Here is a 16,485-nt window from a genome sequence, read left to right as displayed (position 1 = left end):
TATCTAGGACTTTGGGTGGATCGAAGCTGGAAGTGCGCGGATGATGTCCATAAAGTACATAGAATGGCCTTTGTTCAGTGCTAGTATGAATTGAGTTGTTGTGTGCATACTCCACTACCCATAATATGTACTTCCAGGTGTTTTCTGTTTGGTGTAGCATGCATCTCAAATATTGTTCCAGCATCTGTTTCATTCTTTCCATCTGACCAACGATCTGTGAGTGATGACTACTTGAGAGCCGAATGTGAATTTGAGCAGCTCACAGCTTCTTTTCAAGAACTTTGAGATGAATTGGCTGCCCCGGTTGGAAATCAAGATTGACGGGAATCCGTGTAACCGGACAATTTGTTCAAGAAAAACCTTGGCTAGTGTGAAAGCAGTGGGTAACCCTTTCAATGGGATGAAATGGGCCATTTTTGAGAATAAATCCACAACGACGAGAATGGTATTGTAGCCATTACAGGTAGGAAGATCCGTGATGAAATCAAGAGACGTGTGCCAGGGTGCAGGTGGTACAATTAAAGGACGTAACAATCCTGTTGATTTTTGTTTTTGGGATTTGTTCTGAGCACAGATCCCACACGTTAATACGTGCTGGATTACGTCCTTTTGCCAAGTAGGCCACCAGTAGTATCTTTTAACCTTAGCCAAGGTTTTGGCAGTTCCTGGATGACCTTCTACTAAGGAGTCATGGTAACTGGTAATGACTTGATTCTGCAGTTCCTTGCTTGGGAGATAGAGGCGCCCTTGGAAATACGGAAGCCCATCGGAGATTGTATGATGACTGCTCTTAGCCGTCCATGTTTGACGTGTTTTATCATTGAAGCATTGTTGCACAGTGATTTGTAAGTTTTCTAAGGCCGCCGTTTTCTCGAGGACCCCTAGGATTTTTTCATCTGGGATAATTGACACGGGGTTGGGAGTTGCATATGCCTCTTCCCCTTCTCCCATATGCGAGAGAGCGTCTGCTTTTCCGTTACAGACTCCTGGTCGATAAGTGATTATGTAATTGTATTCCACAAAAAACAATGCTCAACGAAGTTGGTGAGATGACTTGGCCTTGGCTGATTTTAAGTGCTGCAAGTTGTGGTGATCAGTAATTACCGTGATTGTATGTCTGGCCTCCAGGAGGTAATGTCTCCATGCCTTGAATGCTGATTTTATTGCCAGGAGTTCCTTGTCTGTAATCGCGTAGTTGAGCTCTGGAGCTGAAAACTTGCATGACCAGAACGCCACCGGGTGTAATTGACTGGTATCAGGGTTGCGTTGAGAGAGGACTGCTCCCATGGCGATGCTGGAAGCATTGGTTTCTACTACATATGGTAAGTCTGGTCGAGGATGTTGTAGGTGAATTCTTGTTTTAAATGCTGGAAGGCTTCTTCTGCTTCATCAGACCAACTGAAGCGTTTGTTCTTGCATAACAAGGTTGTTATTGGATGGACAATCTGGGAAAACCCGGGAATAAAGCGTCGGTAAAAGTTCGCGAAACCTAATACAATTTGAACTCCTTTCACTGAGGAAGGGGATGGCCAGTTGAGTATGGCATCCACTTTACGAGTGTCCATTCTGATCCCTTGTGGTGTGAGGATGAAGCCCAAAAACTCCACTTCTGACACATGGACATTTATTTTTCCAACTTGGCGTATAGCCGATGTTCCCGGAATTTTTCCAACATTGCCCACACATGGATGACATCATCCTTCCTCGTGGCTGAATATATCAAGATGTCATCGATATATATCAATGCACACACATCCAATAATTCTAGAAGAACATCGTTCATGAAAAACTGGAATGCAGCAGGGGCATTACAGAGCCCAAAGGGCATGACCGGGCACTGATAGAGACCATACTTTGTACGGAAGGCAGCCTTCCATTCGTCTCCCTTTTTCACCCGTACCAGGTGGTAAGCCCCTCGGACGTCCAGTTTGGTGTATATTTGAGCATCCTTCATATGATCAAGAAGTTCTGAAATAAGTGGCAATGGATATCGATTTTTTACTGTGATTTGATTTATTGCCCGGTAGTCGATGCACATTTTCAAATCCCCCTCCTTCTTGGGTACGAAGAGGAGGGGGGGGAGATACGGGTGACTTAGACAGATGGTATTTTTGTTTCAGATAAGTTTTCAAGTGTGAGTTCTCTTGTTCTGTAAGTGCATAAATCCGACTGCATTGTAGCTGTGCGCCTGGGACGAGATCTGGCAGTCGTAGGGTCTGTGTGGTGGTAGGGTGTTTGCTTGTTCTTTCTCAAAGACATCCTGGTAATCGTGGTATTCCGATGGTAGCATGCCAGTTAACCCCAACACCTTCTCACTCCCTTGCCCTGGTTTAACCGATTGTTCCAAACGTGAGTCTGGCTTGAAGCAGGAACCGAGACATTCTTCAGAGAAGGTCAGCCTCTTGGTGCACCAGTCGATTTGCGGATTGTGTGTCTCCAACCAAGGTATTCCCTGGATCAACCGAAACTGGGTGCTCCAATTAGATCGAAGACAATGCCTTCCCGATGGCCATCCTGACAAAGAATAGTCACTACCTCAGTACAGTGTGTTACTGGGCTCGAGACCAACGGGGTATCATCAACTGCTGTCTGTGGTCGTTTTCTGCCGGAGGGAGAGACCCATCCTACTTGCTAGGTCCTGGTCGATGTAGTTCCCGATTGCACCACTGTCTATGTACGCTTCCAAAGCATGCATTTTAGACGGTTGTTTGGGATTAACCAAGGTCACTGGTATGACTAGATGCAAGGCCTGTGGTTCCTTCTTACTGCTCAGCAAGCGAACCTCTACTCTTGCCGGGCCCAGGAGTTTTCCGAGTCATGTTCTGTGTCTTTATCGGTGGCTCCTACTGTTTTTCTAGAGGGTTTCACCGGTCATTCGCACAGGAAATGACTGGAATTACCACAATACAAACACAGCTGCTTCTGCTGCCTCCTTTTTTCCATCTCTGCCTTCATGAGTGGGCTCCTCAAGCCCCCGATTTGCATGCGTTCTGGATGGGTGTCTGATGGTCGGGCAGGAGTCTCCTTTGGATATATATACACAGCTCGCCCCTCAAACGTAGCCCGGTCGGTCTCACGGTCTTGCAATCTGTGATCCAACTGGAGGACTAGATCTATGAACTCTTCACACCCTTGCGGCGGATTCACTACTTGGGCCAGGACGTGCTTTAGCTCTCCTTGTAATCCCCGGTAAAAGAGTGTGGTCCTTTTCTCTTCCGGCCAACTGGTTTCGGCTACAAGCCGATTGAATGCTGCTATGTATGTCAGCAGGTCTTGGTTGGCTTGTCTGAGGGATAGGAGTTTGTTATCCAATGCCTGTCCTCGGGTGTTGCGGGCAAACAGTTTTTCAAGTTCTTGTTGAAACCCCCAGAAGTCACGCAACCACGGGTCGTCCAGATTCACTATAGGTATTGACCAGTCGGCTGCGCAGCCCCCAAGGTAAGACAGAACAAAAGCGACTCTTGACTGGTCATTTGAAAACGCTCCTGGTCTACAGAGGAAGTGTAGGCTACACTGGTTCATGAACGCAGCAAATTTAGCAGGATCACCCGAAAGGCGTTCTGGTGGGGCCAATGGGATCGTCCCTGGTAAAACCACTTGCACTGGTGTGAATGTTGATGGTCCTACTGCTGGTATGGTGCCAAGTAGGGGTGCCTGTCTGGCTTGGGTCTGAAGTAGTTGCTTGGCTAACTCCTCTGTACGATCTCTGTTCACGATTAGTTCCCTTCTTAGGGCGTTTGTTTCCTGCCGAGCGGCATGTAGCTCTGCCCGTAACTCCCCCAGCAATTGGACTAGCTGGTCAGTATCAGACATTCCCATGGCACCCAGGTGGAGATTCAGATGAGGCTTTGCGTTCTGTAATGCTCACCTTGTTTCTGCTGGGGCGCTGATCCGTCAGGAGGGCTACTTCTGCTGAGGCGTCTGGAATTCCCTGCTACTATGGTTCCCCTAGCTGAGGAAGGTGTACCTGCAATGAGAGGGTTCCTGATCAGTTCAAGCCACTGTTATAACCTTGGTCCCGGCTCCCTTGTACCCTTGTACGTGACTTTATTGCTCGGAATACTTCTTCTTACCTTCTTTATAGTGAAGGTGAGCTCTCCATCCTGCTTAATTCAGCAGGGGCGCTGTTTGTCCAGTTACGTCACTGGAGCTTCCTGCAGTGTAAGGTGCCCAGACCTGCTGTGTCTCCTCTCAGGTATTCATTTTTTGATCTTGTAAAGTCTTTCTTGTATTGTCTTTCTCACTTCCCGTTCCTCTCACGTGTTGTGTTTTATGAGTCTTCTCTCTGCCAGTCTTTATTGTACTAATGTCTTTCTCCTTTCCTTTGACAGTTGTTGCTGCAGTACTGATACGTATGACCGCTGTTGCTGTGATACCAACACGTGTGACAACTGTTGCTGCGATACCAACATGTGTGAAGAACTTGGTGGGATCGAGACTTCAATACGTGGTAAGTATATCTTTTCGTTGCAAGCGTTAGTGAGTATTTTCCATGTTCACTAACCTTGTTCTTTTGTCTTTCACACACCAGGTGCGGAGCCGCATTCCGGACCGTATCGCAGATGAGCGAGGATGCAGACAGGGAAGCGATGGAAAAAATAGAGCGGTCACTGTATCGGGCGACACTGGTAAGTTGATCCGGATTGTGACGTTGTTGCGGTCGCGCAGCAGTGATCCTGATCAAGGTAAGCAATCCAGGTAGGTGCAGAGATGGCAGTCGTTGCAGCGGGCATTCTTGATCAAGATAAGCTGGTCCGGCCTGGTGAGGAGATGATGGTCGTTGCAGCGGGCGTTCTTGATCAAGGTAAGCTGGTCCGGAGTTGCTGGATCGTGGATGCTGAGTGGCGGTGAGAGCGTGCTGCTGCTTGGAAGCAGAAAAACGTGAAGCACGGATTGCTGGAAGGGTGTGGTTTATATAGATGGCCCCGCCCAAGGATGCAGCCACACCCTGAACACTGCACCGCATGAAGGAGTTTAAGCAGCCCTCTACCTGCCATGTTGGATCACCAAGATTGTAGTACTGAAACACCTGAGTATATCCTATGAGCCTGGTGCCAAAGAGAGAGAGAGAGAGAGAGAGAGAGAAAGAGAGAGAGAGACAGACAGAGAGAGAGAGAGTGTGTGTGTGTGTGTGTGCGCGCCTGTGTTGTAATCTTACCATGTTATTAAAATAAGGTGAAAGGATGATGGAGAAAAGGTAGCTTGTGAATGCAGAAGGTATAAAACCTATGTGATGGGACCGGGACACATGAGGGACAAGAGTATGGGGTCAGATAATATGGGGTTGATAAAGGGGATGGCACAATTACCTTTTGCTAAGGGTGGTAAATATCCTTGCACTGGCCCTACTCCCCAAAGCAGATCCCCAAAACCCACATGGATGTGGTGGATCAGGTTTCCTTTCTGTGGGCCAATCAGAATCACCACATCTCTTGGGCCAAATCTGTGGGCTTTGGGGGTGTTTGGTGGCCCTATAAAATGTCCAGCTCACCTTCACATTCCTTTATTGGGGTTTGTTTTGCTGAAAGACAGAAGTGTACTGGGCAGACCTACAATTTGCATTTTATGGGAACTTTGCTAAACAATGGAGTTTTGTCTGGTCTGGCAGTGTATTGGTTATGAATGCTTCTTAATCTCTATATGCTGCACTTGTGTGTGTGTGTGTTTTCTTGGCTCCATAAGTCGTTTTCCGCTTTTACCCTTAATTTCCCTCATAAAAACGTTATAAACATCAAAAAAGATGCCCATGTCCTCTTCGCCATTGTGTAACACCAAGAAATTCAAAAAAAGAAAACATTGCCCTTTTCATGTTTGAGTTCCTAAAATCATTTAACTGTGTGTTTGTCCCAATAGGCCTTGGGAGGTTTAAGCCATTTGTTTCCCTTATTTTGGCTTTTACTATGTGGTAGGATAGAAGAAGGAGAGAGAGCCACTGGTGGCATTACAACAATCGTTTTTATTTAAATAATAAAGAAAAAGTCCTATCTAGCCCTAATATTATGGTGTTTGCCCTACCTAATGCACATTTAACTAGGGAGTTCATCGACAGTCAGAGTGACCAAAGAAATAAACTGTCCTCCATCCGAAACTACCCTATTCTTTCCCTACCACTATTCAAAAAGACTCAAAGAAAAAGAGGGGTCCGGAAAAATTACTCCCTTCTCCTGGACAGGCATTTATAGCCTCAACAAGTCTTTCTTGGGATGACTTTTAGTGATTCTATGAATAAGTTCCTGTAATTCTTCAAATGGGCTCTTGTCCCTCCGGGGCATCCCCTTTCCTACTGCTGGTGCAGTTTCTTGTTTGTGTCCAAACTTTCGTAGCCACTGATTCTGGTCTTGGCTATCCTCCAAACCAGTAAATGTCTCTCTGCTCCCTTGCAACCTATGAAATACTTGAGATCTTCCCCTATGCTGTGGGTTAAATTTCACATACAATTCTTCCAGTGTCTATGGACAATATATCTCTGTCCACTTCCCTCTCTCTCTCAGCGATTTAACTATTTTATACCTTGCAATACTGCCCTTTTGATAGTTTCTTTACTTTTCCCTACACTGACTGGCACTGGGATGAGTTTGGTTACTCCCTTGGTAGCCTTTGTTATCTTTACACCATTCACTGGTACTGGGAGGAGTATGATTGGTCCCTTGGTATCTTCTGTTAAGTTCACTCCATTTATTTGTATTGGGATGTGTATATGAATGGTCTCTTGATAATCTCTTTTAACTTCACATCATTCACTGGTACTGGGACGAGAATGGTTGTGCCCCTTGCAATCTTCGTCAATCTTACAACATTCACTGGTACTGGGATGAGTAGTATTTGTCCCCTGGTAATTTTCATTCAATTCGTGCCACTTCCCCCACCAGGGTCTCCCGCCGTTCTCGTTACGTCTGTTGGTCAGTATAGGCATCACCGGTTCTTCCTCTTCTTCCTTCATCCTTACGCGGCTCCTGGTACGGTTTCAGCATTGTTCACGGACCGCCCGGTCCACCCTGTCTGGGTCATGCCACCGCTTCTAGGCCTTCCTTGGATGTTCCGTTCGGGCCTGTGCTTCCCAAATGCTTCTCTCTCTCCTCTGATTGAGCGGCCCGCTCCGCAACAGAAAGCTCTTTGTTTGCTGACAGCTTCCTCAGCTCGGATTTGAATCTCCCATGCTCCGGGAACAAGATCTCTTTCCATTGGTCCTTCCTTGGTTTTTAGGAGGAAGTTTTGGGCTCTACCCAGCATAGGGCCAAGATCCTTTGTCTCTTTCCATAGGCATTCATCGTGCTTTGCCATATCTTCTTCATCTCAGTGTGTTTGGCTGCCAGCCACTGATTATTCCTTATGGTTCTCCCATTCTTCTTCGTCTTCACAGTATGAGTGGTTAGTGAAGGTTGATTACTGATAACATAACAGTAGCAAATAGTGACTGGTTTGGAGCGAAGGTTTTGATTCTTTGATGTTATGGTTATCTTTCCCAGAGAGGTTATAGGGAGTTCCTGGATGGAACAGGAGTCCCTGTCCCCAAGAGGGGATTCTCTCCCTGTGAGGTCCCGCTAACTGCCAACCCTAGGGGGAGTGTTGCAGGATCACCTCCCTAGCCTCACAGCTAAGAGGAGTTAACATTCCAATCAGATTTTCTCCAGACCGAATATAACTCAGGAAATGTTGAAGGAATTGCGTGAGCCAGTGGATATTAAAAAGACCATGATACCTTCTGAACAGTTCTTTGAAAATCAGAGTGAGTTTTTCCTGGGCAAAAGGGATAAAATCCAGGAGGAATTTCATGAACTAGACTAGGGGCCTCATGACGAGTTTGGCGGTAATCCTTAAATCCGGCGGTCGCTCTATAACCGCCAGATTTAAGGGTCCGCCAAATCAGTGCGTTGGCGAATTTTTCCACAGCTCTGAGCTGGGGGGAAATCCACCAAAAATGTGCGCTATTACCGCTGGCGGGAAATCCACCGGCGGTAAGAGCACGAAAATTCCCCATTGAGCCCAATGGGGAATGGGGCATTCCCAAATGGGCTCAGTGGGGAATGGGGAATTCCATTACCGCCAAACCTGTGATCCGGCGCTAATAGCGCCAGGGGGTTTGGCGGTAGGGCTAATACCGCCGGCGGTAATACCGCCGGCGTTACCGCCCAACTCGTGATGAGGCCCTAGATCTTAAGCCCCAAGAGGATCTTGAGGCGATCTCAGATCTGACAAACAACAGGAGGCCTATTCTCAGCTTTTGCACAGATCAGCAAAGCTTACCTTTTGGAGGTTATGGGGAATCAGAGACCCTCAGGATCTAGCAAGGGTTTTGAAAGCAGTTAGGGAAGTGACTGCGCAGGATCTGTGTCAAAATATTAACAGCTCTTTTGCAACTGGCATAGGGCCAAATATTTTCTAAAATCCTGCTGTTACTCCCTTACTAAAGTAATCCTTCCTGGACCCCTCCTGTCGCAGCAATTATAGGCCCATCTTACTTCTTCCTTATGTCAGCAAACCTATGGAAAGTTTGACTGTAGAACAATCAGTTGCCCCATCTTCAGTAGATGGCCTTTCTCGGGAGGATAGCTCAGGGGTCTTGGGGGGATAGCTCAGGGTGCAACGCACTCATCCTGGAAGCAAGACGACATGGAGCAACACAGGTTCGATTCCCGGGTCCGAGCTTAGGAACCTCTGGTATTAAGCGCATTATAAATAACCAATTACAATTACAATGACCTTAGATGGCAGTTGATCGGAGGGTGCCTGGGTCCTTGTAGGTGGTCTCTGACACTATGGACCGCAATATTCTCTTGTCTAGACTGAGGAGCTATGGGTGAGAGATAGCACCCTCAAGTGGCTCACCTCTTTCCTAACTGACGGATCACAGGTGGTGAACTGCCCGCCTTTTGAATTATGGTGGCATGGAATGAGGAGTCTAACCAGATGGCAGTGTAGTGATTGCTATAAACTTTTATTAACAACCAACAAAACCTATCTATCCCTAACAAGAGGTGGTTTCCCTACCTCAAGCAAACTAAAACTCGACAATCAGTAATTCTGTGTAGTCCAAATCAAAGGTTCACCATCCTAGTCCAAACTCCTATTCTATCCCTCCTGCTTAAACATACATTCTAATCTAAGAAAAGTTCCTTTTACAGCCCAGGAGAATGACTCCCTTTACTGGGTATGAGTCTCTCACAGTGAAGAAATGTTCTTTCTTCAACCCTGGAGAAGGACTTCTCCTGGGTATGAGTCTCTCGAGGTGCAGAGTTTTTGACGTCTGGAAATGTTCCATGGTTCAAAATCAAGAAAAAGACAAAGTTCCACAATATTCCAATGGGCCTAAGAGAATGACTCCCTTCTCCTATTTTGTTCCCTGGTCTTTGTATGCCTCTTCCGGGCTATCTTTATTCTAACTTCTTCAACAGTTTTTGTAGTTCCCTCCAAGGGTGTTCATGTCACTCTACTTCTTTTATCTCGCCCAACTGGGATGAGGCTTGCGGAAGGCTCTTTGTGTGCTCTGAAGATAGTGTCTCTAGTACAGGGTTGCAACAAGGAATACTCTTCTTTGGTCTTTTTGAGAAGACGTGTGCCCCATTGTTTTAAAGGGGCACTGACTCTTGGTGGGATCCGGTGTTGACCAAACAACAAAACAAAAGAAGACAGTCTCTCGCGCCACAGTGGCTGGCAGTTCAGATCTGTACGCCATGAGTATACTGTTCTTGCCATTGATGCTCTTGAAGAACCCTGGGTCCGGGAGCTGATCTCTTCGATGATGAGTTCCAATGGATACGGGTCTTTGACCTTTGGGGGAATGGGAATAGTTTTCCAACACCAGCCCCGGGGTTCAAAATAGGTCTCTCTATAATTTCTTTAACTTGCCTCACTGTAAAGTGTTATGTCTCTGCTTGCCTTTTCTTCGACTCCACAGATGATATAGATCCCACGGCTCCCTCCCGAACTTTGTCCCATTCCCGTTAACTATTCTAGGTCGGGAACATTTCACCGGTTCAGCCTGGGGCTGTTCCATGATGTTAAGTTTATTCCTTATTTTTTCGTTGGGTCCTGATTGGCTTTGCAGCCCTTGGCTATAGGCGATTCGGATATTTTTTATGGACCCGACTGCTCATCCTTTTCAGGTAGTGTGTTGAGATTAGAGCCCTTTGGTAACGTGCATGCAATGGATGGGGATGCAGAATAACTCTGACACCAAATAATCAAACCAACTCAGGAAGATGGCAACGTTTGCTGTTTTATTATCAGCTGTCTAAAACAGGGAGTTACAACGGACATCAACGGACGTTCGCTCGAGCTCTCAGTTAATTTCACATAAAAACACATTTATATACTAAAAATGTGTCATACATGACATCATACTACGTGGCAAATGAGAAAAACCTACAATGGGTTGTGATAAACTCAAAGGGAACATCTAAGTATACTTTCTATAAGGGGTGGGATTGTGGTTGGATATCTACTGTCAGGTGGACAACTTATGCTTACCTCTAAAACATGTCATCTTCAACACTCTTAAGTACAGGGTATATCATTGGCTCTGAAACTATAATGCGCTTTGTTATATGGCCCTTTATAATTAGTCGCCATGCTTGTCCCATGTCTGGAACATTAGGTACACTTAGCAGCACGTAACCTCAGACCCAGGTGCCAGGAGGTGGACTTGACTTTACCTCCCCACCCAATTAGCCCAACGTCTCTCATCACACATGCCTTCTGCCATGAAGATTGTCTTTGAAGTTGGCCTTGCAAAGTATTCTTGACTGTGAGAATATAAGGGATTGCGAGCACGCACTATCGCTGTTCTAGAACTCCAAGCTCAACTCTATTTCCATCCTTGGCTCACGTGACAGGAGACAGCGATTTGGACCATTATGCACCATTTCAATGTCTTAAATTAATAAAACTTGGCATGCTTGATGACCTTTATTTGCACCTTAAAAAGGGATGGTTCAGCTTCTCACGTTCACTGCCTTTGAGAATAGATAACCAGCATTGGATGCTTTCACTTTGACACCAGGCCAAACAGCCTCGCCATTCGTATCCACGATCTCAGCTAATTCTTGCTGCAGCACAGTTCTCGGCCTTTCCTCTCCATGGGTCCAGGCTTAATAAATTCAGGACATTGATGTCCAGCTTCTATAAAAGGGCGGCTTCGCCTCCATTCTATTCACTTCATATAGCTAGCTTCTAAGATTTATTAATCTACTTGTGTTGCTGCATCTGTGCAGTTATTGGACGGCTTGCATTTTCTGCAGTGCATCACTCACTTGCAATCTTCTTTTCACATATTGAAAGTTTACTCGATTCTTTACTTCGTTGTTAGTTTCTACAAGGTCCATGCATTCTCTTCAGACAGTCTTCTCAGAGCATCTCGCTCGTCTCTCGTGGCGTCACCAGGTCCTCTTTCTCTCGCTTTTCATATTCCTTCAGGGAGTTCCTCCCTCAGATTGTCGCCTCTTCGGGAATACATTTGTTAAGGTTTTCTCAGAGGGTACCTTCTTTCAACTGTTGGCACAATCTCAGGCTTCCAACATACAGGAGGTAGAGGGGTGGGATTTCCGGCAGAGGCATTTAACTGCTCCTCTACAGTGTTGTTTGTACTTCTGGCCATTTCTCGCACAGTCGCCTACACGGCTCCACAGTAGGCCAGTGCAGGAGGTTTCGGTGCCATTCTCTGACTGCACAGTCCACCCACCAAAGGTCATGACAGCACCACATTTTCTTTTGGTCTTCACTCTGCTGGCCCTCGGTCAACTATCATGACACTCTCTGGGCATCTCACGGTCAGCCTTCTCTGCTTCACATGATCTCTTCTTGATAGGTTCACCTTCGTATTACCCAGTCTCCTTCTCCCGGGCTGGTGGGGCGCTGGCCGGTTTCGCCTATCCCCGGTTTCCACTTTTATCTTCTACTACTACTATATACATCCTGCCGACTTGCAAGACGTCCTTTCTTTTTTCTACTACTACTGCCACTACTGCCAACACCCTGCCGACCTTCAGCATGTGCTCATGTGTTCTGACGAACCACACCCTGCACGTCAGTCACCTTCTCAGCATTTTCTCGTCCTTCTCTTTTGTTTCTCTCTCTCTCTCTGTCTCTCTCTTTCTCTCTCTCTCTCTCTCTCTCTCTCTCTCTCTCTCTCTCTCTCTCTGTCTCTCTCTCTCCCTCAGTAAAGAAGTAGTTGGTTCTGTTCAGAATCCAGAGAGAAAGAGAGAGAGATGGAGAGAGAGGGAGAAAGAGGGAGGGAGAGAGGGGGAGAGAGACCTCCTCTGGTCCCTTGTTCTCACTCCCTCTGTATTCTAAACAGAACCAAGTCCTTCTTTACTGTTGAGTTTAAATAGCGGGGACGGCCCCAGAGTAACATCAACTCGATTGACAACAGCTGGTCAAGCACTCTTCCTACTTGATTGGAACGTGCTTGGGATCTTCTTTGTTCCTGTACTCCTTACAGCAAGATGGTCTGATACTTTACCATAACTTGTTTCAGACTGTATCATAGGTAGCGATGATTTAGGTGTTGGTGTAACCCTATGGGGTTCGGAGTTAAAGGGGCCATGTCCTGGACTCAAATCCTTGTCCCCAGGAGGGGAAGTCCTCTCCATGAGGTCCTCCCACATATTACCATCCCTAGGAAAATTATTGGTTAGTGGCCACACCTCCTTAGCCTCATGGAAAGGAACTTCCCTCTGGGGAATAGTGACACCATCTGAAGGATCATCATAGAATCTAGAGTAAAATCAATCTTCTGTGGCGGTCCACAGGGTTATCCTTTGGGCCAGTTGCTTTTTAATCTTTATATGAGACAATTGACTCATATAATGAGGTCAGGCGGGGTCCGTTTCTACATTTATGCTGATGACACTCAGCACATTTTTCAAATTGATGAGGATGATGTGGTCACGGCAAATAGGGTGAAATCATGTATGGAGCAGGTCAGTATCTGGATGTGTCAAAACAAAGTTAAGTTTAATATCCAGAAGACACAGCTGTTGACATGTTCTGCTCATATAGTCAGCCCACGACTAGTGACTGTCGGGAAATTGTAAGCGTTCAGTCGGGTGGCCACATATTGGCCCGCTTCTTCAGGAAAATGTCCATTGCCTGTGCCAGGGTTCTGGTGAAAACTGGTTGGAGAGAACACATATCGCCAATCTTGCGAGCCCTCCGCTGGTTGCCATGAGAGCCCGATAAAGTTCAAGACGTTGTGCATTGTACATCACACATTGTATGGTCAATCACCCAATTTCATCAAAGCTTATCTGCTTTGCTATGTTCCGGGGAGACGTCTGTGTTTTTCCACCACTAATTTACTTTTGGTACCCACTTTAAATGGGGGAAATGGGGAGGCCACTCATTTGCCATGCAGGCAGCATGGCTTTGGAACTCACTACCTTCAAATCTGTGGGGGATTGAGGGGCATTTGGGCTTCCGTCACAAATTAATGATATTGTTATTCCCCCCATTAGTCGAAGGTTGGCGGCTAGGAAAGGTGGGGTTTCTCTGTTCTCTTTCTGTTCGGGTCCTCTTAGGCCCACTTGTTTCAGCACCATAATGCCTCTGTCAGAGGTGATATGTTTTGTGCTTAATAAGTATTGGACCATGACACCCAAGGGCTCCCCTCTAGGGAAAAGTGACGTGATCCTGTGAATCCATACACATCCCATAAAACAGTTCCTTTTTGTAGTCCCACTTGTTTATGTGAAAGCTAAAAAGGGAAACATTTAGGCATAAACAAGAGAATCCTTCCTATGTTTTAGCCACCTTCCTTTGTATGTCATTGAACCCTTTTCTGTTATCGGGGTGAGTATTGTCGGAATCCATTTGTTTGGCATAGTTTCTTGTCTTTCTTGGTTTTTGTCTAGTGTGAGTACTTCCTTAGAAAGGAATTGATATCATGAAAGTGGACTGGACATTGTATGCAGAGGGAGAGGTGTAAAAAGAAGAGAAGGTTCACTTCTGTGAGGACGAGGATGTTAATAGCCACTGCCCGGTATCGGAGGAGATTATTGTGTTTGTTTTCCATGCATGTGCAAGACACCCACAGCAAGAGCAGGTGTTGCCTGATGTGGGAAAGTCATTTGGGTGCAGCTGAGGATGATGACAGTTGGCATGGCTGACAAAGGAATGTTTGTCACTTGCACAGCAGAAGGAAGCAGGAACTTTGGAGAGGGCAACCACAGAGTTCTTGTGACAGAGTTGGTGGAAGGATAAGAGGAAGCCTATGAGGTCCGTCTACTGCATTTGTCTTAATCCAAGAGGAGGGAATTGTAGCTCCAGGTACTTGGCAGGAGTTGCTGAATAATTACTTAATCAAACATGGAGTTGGGGATGGGGTGCTTGTAACTCAGAAATGAGAAGGTTAAACAGAGTTTTGAGGCAGCCCAGAAACAACAGCGAAGAGGATGCAGGTGATGTTGCTGTATTGCTGGAGGCGCAACAGGTGGAGGTCAGAGAGGTGGTCCCCCAGGATATAGCTAAGCAGTAGGGAGGGAATGAAGTTTCTGCACTTGAACCTGCCTGTCACGACCCTCGCCCAAAACCCCCTCTGGCAATCCCATTGGCCATCTGGAGTCAGGACTCTGGCCTCTAGAGCCTGGCATCCTCTTAAAAAGCCCTCATGGGGCCAGACCCGGCGCCTATGGCGCCAGGCTCATACACCATGAAAAAACAATGTGCTTGGGAACTACTTTATTGTATTGTCAGCCAACATGGAGGCACCCACATAGCTTGGTTCCTAAGAACCAAGCTATGCGGTCTAGTGTTTTGGGTGTGGTAGCCTAGGGACTACTTTTCCTGGACTATTTTGTTGGGGCTATTTAAATCACACCCGAGCAAGACAACACGCTTTGCGTTACTTTGCAGCTTGCAACGTGACGCTCACCGTGTCCAGCAATTCCCTTGAACCTCGGAGAAGCAGAAAATGCAAGGAGACAAAAGGAACATCTTTATCAGCAGCATTTTACCTGCAGTCTTCATCTTTAAACACTTGCAGCTACTGAGAACAGCTTCCTCGAATCTGCATGCCTCCCGGACAAAACGACCTGAAAGAGGAAGATAGAGGCAACATTAAAGAAAGCAGTAGAGACATTTACAAATTACGAACTGCTCAAAAGGCTTACCTGGCTGGTCGCCTCTCGGGTGGCACCACTCCGGACATTCCACTCGCTATGAAGAACACTGCGACCTACAAGGAAGGAAAACACAGGTTAGCAAAGGCAAGACTTCGCAGCGCTCTGCATAGCGCTTACTTACCATATCATAGCGCTCTTAATGTGCCAACATTTACCAGCGGGGCTCAACCAAGCCAGTTCGCCAGGCTGAAGCTCCGCATACCTAAGGGAGAAAAAATGAAACATTGTAAACAAAGAAAGGCATGCAGGATAGCAACAAAACTAAAGAACAGCAATAAGACCTACCTGAACACTATCAAACGGGCCGGCGTCAGTGAAGTAACTGGACCACACTCGCCCATGAAGACAATGCGCCCCTGCAAAGGAGGCAGGACGTAGAACACGCCTAATTCTACCACAAGGTGAGGAGAGGGCGCCAGAGGGACTGAAATCATACGGGGGTGAAGGGAGGATACTTACCCCAGTCGGTCAGTCTTGAACACAGTCCTCCTGTATTTTCAGGCAGAACCTTCCCCGGAGACCACATCAGGGCAAAGCTGAGAAGCATACCAGCGAGTAACCCGGCTGGGTGGCGTCCTTGTGGATACCAGGTGAGCGTAACACTGCCTTGCAATGGAGGATGCCTTGGAGGTGCACATGCAGCAGCATTATCCTACGCCCTGTAGTTGACTAACTGGACATTGGGAAAAATAATGTGAAAAGGGCAAGGAGAGTCACTGCCCTTGGACCCAGAGGGAAAGTCCACAAATATTGGATGCTTGGCTGGTCAACTGTGTGAAAGGGTCACAATGTGAATATGATTCAGAAGGCTCTTCTGCGTCCTTTCATTTGGTGCAAATAAATGCAACCATATTCAACATTAGAAGCTGCACCACTGCTTAGTTGAAAATAGAGTAAAATAAAACCGAGCTCAGTTAAAGGAGCTAATTCGAAATTAATTTACGGTACCATATTTCACTGAATCCTAGTGTTGGGAGGATAAACAATGCTTGCAAACTTGTGATTTTAAATACTGTTATATCCACTAAAAGCAGAAATCCAATGAATTACATTCCACCTGTTTCTACATTTTTGCAGTCCTCATTCACATCATGTAAAACACAGACAGCTGGCAATGGACCCCTTGCGTTATTCCTCTGTCTCAGATGAACAAACCACAATATGTATTTAAAATTGTGGTCACTTATGGAAGATGACCACAACCAACCGGGGCAGAAGAGACTGGAACCCTAAGCGCTTGTCGAGGCAATAACCAATAAATACATATCAGGTGCAACCTGGTTGATAGCCAATTATGTAGTTGCTGCGGATGGCTGTGTCATTTTCGCAAGTGCGCAGAATTAATCTCAGTAGATTAGATATATACAGG

The sequence above is a fragment of the Ambystoma mexicanum genome, chromosome 5p, assembly GCF_040938575.1.
Source record: "Ambystoma mexicanum isolate Mex_15411 chromosome 5p, UKY_AmexF1_1, whole genome shotgun sequence".
Lineage (NCBI taxonomy): Eukaryota > Metazoa > Chordata > Amphibia > Caudata > Ambystomatidae > Ambystoma > Ambystoma mexicanum.
This window is presented reverse-complemented; position numbering follows the sequence as displayed.